The sequence below is a fragment of the Chrysochloris asiatica genome, unplaced genomic scaffold (assembly GCF_000296735.1).
Source record: "Chrysochloris asiatica unplaced genomic scaffold, ChrAsi1.0 scaffold00125, whole genome shotgun sequence".
Classification (NCBI taxonomy): domain Eukaryota; kingdom Metazoa; phylum Chordata; class Mammalia; order Afrosoricida; family Chrysochloridae; genus Chrysochloris; species Chrysochloris asiatica.
In genome coordinates, this window is record NW_006408643.1 from 3,528,821 (window position 1) to 3,533,702 (window position 4,882).

The window sequence follows — 4,882 nt, forward strand, 5'->3', positions numbered from 1 at the left end:
TGCAAGAATGTTGTGATTAACTGTGTAATAATTCAAGAAAAGATCAAAGTGTTAGTTCATTATGTACTGTGTAGTTTTAAGTATAAAAAATAAAGACTTGCTGAGCTGGGCTGGCAGAGCTAGGAGAAAGAAGTAGAGGGCAGAGGAGGAAGAAGCCAGTAGAGGCAGAACTATCAGAAGGCAGAAGGAACTGGCAGAGAAAGGAGAGAGAGAAGAAGCAGAGAGCAGGAGGGAGAAGGGAGAGGGCAGACAGCAGCGAGAACAGACAGCAGAGAGCAGACGGCAGACAGCAAAGAGAACAGGAAGCAGAAGCAAGGGCAGAAGCTAGAGGGCATAGCCCGACAGCAAGGCAACTTGAAAAGCCTCTCGATTGTATTCATTCATTTCTTCACCCGAAGTTTCCGCGTATTTGCTCGTGTCCCACGACCCCCGCGGAGGGCAGGAATCCCCGCAATTGAGCAATTCGCTGTCCTGCCTCTAGAGGGACGATGGTCTGTTCTGTCTTTGCCAGAATCTTTAATTCTCCAGTGTAATCTGAATCTATAACTCCAGGAGTTAGAATGAACCCTGAAAGTGCACTACTACTTCTGCCCAATATCAACCGGAAATGCTTTTCTGGCAGAGGTCCCCATATCCCTGTGGGCATCGCTTGTATTCCCATTTCCGGGGTGGAGGAACTGAGGTCCAATCCGGCACTCCCTGCGGTGGCTCGTTGGAGGTCAGTGACCCGCCGCTGAAGGGATTGGTCGCGGCAAAGATCCCCCTGTTTTGGTACGGGGCCCGGGGTCGGCCCCTCTGGCGGTTTCCCGACACTGGCTGTCCGCCCTTGTAGGTCTGAGATTTACATTCGGAGGCCCAATGTTTACCTCTTTTACACCGGGGACAAAGCCCGGGGCCCTGTCTCTTCCCGTCACTTTCCTTTGTCTGCACTCTCTGGCTAGGTGTCCCGGCTTCCCACAGTTAAAGCACTTCCCGGGACTTTTCATGGCAGCAAACATCTCAGGGACTTTAAGTCCCTGAAGCGCTGTGGCCATAGCCAATCCTTGATTATATGAGGGCCCAATATCTGCACATAGGCGAATATAGTCATCTAGCGACCCCTTGTGTCTAAACACTCTAAGGACAGTCTGACAGGCACTGTTGGCAATCTCAAAGGCGAGTTGTTTTACTAAAATCATGGAATCTGGGGAATCTCCCAAAATCCTTCCCACAGCTAAGAGCAGTCTGGACACAAAATCTTGGAAGGTTTCATCAGGACCTTGTCTGATTTTAGAGAGCTCAGTGGTCTGTTTTCCTGTATTAGGGATGGACCTCCATGCCTTCCTAGCACACTGATTAATTTGAGCATACACTGGCATTTCATACTAGATCTCCTACAAGCATCTCATAAGTACCGCGCCTCCCTTGCTCTTGATTAATGTTTGCTATGCGGTGAGCCTCTTCATAGTATTCAGATTTCCAGTGTAGGAAGTCCCCTTCTGTAAGACAGGCTCAGGCTAGGTTTTTCCAATCTACTGGCGGAAGGGCTTCAGAACACAGACCCTCAATGAGGGCTTGAGTAAAAGGAGCATTAGGACCATACTAAGTACATGTCATTTTAAGTTCCTTCAGTCTCTTGAAAGGCAAGGAATAGTACATACGATTTTCTAACTGCTCTCCATTGGGGCCTTGCCCAGCAGGGGTGTTTGTAATAGGATACAATTGGAAATCAGAAACGTCATCCCCGGCTTGCGTGCCTGTGGCGACAGCAGCCTGCACGGGAGTGCATTTAGAAGGGGATGACACTTGTACTGTTACAGGGGCTGCAGTAGGCTCTAGCCCCTCAGTTCTGCTTGGCACGGTTTGTGTATTAAATGCCATTTACTGGGTCTCATCTGATTTACTGATCTTTTCTATCTTTAAAGCTAAATCTTGCAGTATCCTTGTAAGTTGTAACATCTGATCATTTCCTTCCTTCCTTGACGTTAGAGGGTCACCGCACTGGGTACTAGCCTCCTGGCAAATGGGGTAAGCTTGGGGCAACGGAGCTGTAGGGGCTGCAGGCCAGGGTGGAACCTCCTCTTCATCTTCAGAATCTTTCTCTTTTCCTTCTGTAAGGTCTAAAAATGGAGCTTTTTCTGACTTAAAAGGCTCTAAATTAGGATATAGCTTAGCCTGGGAATCAGGGTTGCTCTGAGGTTTCCCAGGCGCGGCTTCCTGTTTTTGCTCCAAGGATTTTTCAGGGCTGGTAAGTTCGCTGCCGAAATTGAAAGTGTCTCGAATGAGTCTCCACAGGCTGAAGGTATCAGCAGGCACTCTAGCGGGACCCTTTTTTGCATAGTATTCTTGTAAGTCATGCCCAATTTGGTTCCATAATTTTACATCTATGATCCCATCCTCAGGGAACCAGGGACATACCATATTTACAAAATCTATGAATTTACACAGCTGACTATAATCTACTTTCAATCCTCTGGCTCGGAGCATTTCTATAATCATATGTACATACCGAGCCTTCCCGGGTTTGTTTCCCATGTCTCCTCAGGAAAAATTGCCCCCACTGCTTACTTTTTCCACGGTATCTTCTTCGGGGGTCCTCCGCTTTCCCCTCATATTTGGGCCCCACGTTGGGGCACCACTTGTTGGAGGTACCCGAGGGAGGGGCGTGGATGAAGAAAAATATGTACAAAAGTAAAGAACTGAGGAGAGAACACAAGCTGATGGCGAGTGACGAAGTTTATTTCAAATCTCCGAGTTTCTATAGGGTGGTTCTGCAAGTCATTGTCGTTTTGTATAGTTACAAGTTTATCTTTTGCTGTGAATCACGCGAACCTGGGAAAGCTACTTTCCCTGCATGTTTATCTTTTACTGTGAATCATGTGATCCTGGGAAGGCTACTTCCCCTGTGTTGATAAGCAGACTTTGTCTGGTTAGACCCAGACTTCAAGTTTTATGAGGCCTGTAAGCCTTTTGGCCCCCAACACTGACAGGTGCGGTCTTGGTAGGTGGAGGCCCACTCAGCAGCTCATGTGAACCAGGAGGCGATGCTGAGCACAGTCTGGTACCTGTTCTCCTGCTGAAGCTTCCAGCAGGCCTTGCAGTAGGACAGGGCCCAGGAGAAGACACAGGGCCGCAGCGTCTCACGCCAGCGGAAGTGCCTCAGGTAGGCGGCCTGGTCCTTGTCCAGCGCTTGCAGGTGCTGGGCCAGGGCCTGGGCACTGGGGAAGTCATCCACGTGGATGAAGGCGTCGGGTGGTAGGAAGCGCTCGTAGTTGGTCCTGCTGGGGCCCAACACCACAGGCACAGCCCAGGCTTCCAGCGCATTCCTCCAGAGCTTCTCTGTGATGTAGTCCGTGTGCAGAGAGTTCTCAAAAGCCAGGTAGAATTTGTACTGCGACAAACACTCCATCATGACCCGGGAGGGCAGCAGCTTGTGGGAACGCCCGTACACGTCCACCTGGAGGTGGGGCTGGAGCTGCTGGTAGTAGCGCACCCGGGCGGAGTTCACTTGCCAGTTGGACACTGCCCAGGCCACCAGCTTGGTCTTGGCTGAGAGGTGGGCCAATGTATCGGCGGGCTGGCCGGACCAGGGCTCAAGCCAGCCATAAGGTGTGAAGATGTCCGAGTCTCTGCGGTAGGACATGGTCAGACTGAAGTAGCCATCTAGGGCCTTTGGCTGCTGGCAGTTGGTGGGGGACTCCAAGCTAAACCAGACCCAGCGCTGGCTTGGTGGTCGTGGGGAACAGGGGAGCAGCTCCTGAGGCCTGTAGCTGACTTCATGATGATGCACTATGACTGCGTCTGCCTTCTGGTACATTCTGCGGTCAGCAGTTGGCCACGCCGGGCCACAGCTTCGAGCAGGGGAACAAATTCACCGGGTTCTTGAAGGGCCATGTCAGCCAACCTTATGGGTCATACTAGAAGACTGTCTGATAGAGTGCTGGAAGATGAACCCCTAGGTTGGAAGGCACTCAGATTGTACACAGTGGCTGCATCCATGGGCTGGCGTGGACCAATGATTGTAAGATGATCCACGACCACGCATCCAGCATTTTCATTCAACAGTTGGCTCTGAGTTATGACAACTAACAACCAGAGGTGAGTGTAGGAGCTGCGGAGTGTGTGAGGCCATGCTCAGATCAAGACACCTTGAGGAGGACAAGGGAAGCCTTGTTGGCCAAAGATTCTGGGAAAGAACACACTAAACGCATAGCTTGGGAGCAGGGATTGTAACCGGAGACAAGAATCATTATGTATTTGATTTATAGCTAAACATAATTAAATTGGATATTGTGATCTAAACGTTATTGTGTTAATCATAAACTTTGGATGCATATGCTGCCTGGCTATGCTTCCTGCTGAAAAGTATACTTAAAGCAGTAGTGTAGATAATAAAGTCACTCACTCCCCCGCCACTTGCATTTTCTGTCCGTCCCGCAACCCTTTCATGCAGCGCTGGTTCCTGCAGCTGAGTATTTGCCCCAGTACACCCTTTAGGTCTGCAAACTGGAAGCATAGAAGAAACAACAGATATGCAAAAAAAATAAAATGAATTTTTATTACACAATTGGAAGCTGGGTCCAGCCCAGAACACACTTTTCCTTCTTGCTTTCCAATAGCGCCATCTGGTTGTTGAAATTTGCTGGCTGGAGCTGGGAGCAGTATGTTGTTGTTAAGTGCAGTAGAGTAGGTTCCAAGCCATAAGGACCCTGAACAGGGTTTCTGAGACTGTAAATCTTTACGGGAGCAGAAAGCCTCATCTTTCTCCAGTGGAGCAGCTGGTAATTTCAAACTGCTGACCTTGCAGTTTGTAGCCCAATTCGTAACCACTACACTACCAGCGAGAACTTCCAGCAGCAGCGAGACGTGTAGTGTGGAGCTCCAACAACAACACGGAATACTG

General features: G+C 49.7%; 1 pseudogene; it reads right to left on the minus strand.

The window, feature by feature from the left end:
• Positions 1–3,004: 3,004 nt before the first annotated feature.
• LOC102823487 lies at positions 3,005–3,978 on the minus strand (annotated as a pseudogene).
• Positions 3,979–4,882: the final 904 nt, after the last annotated feature.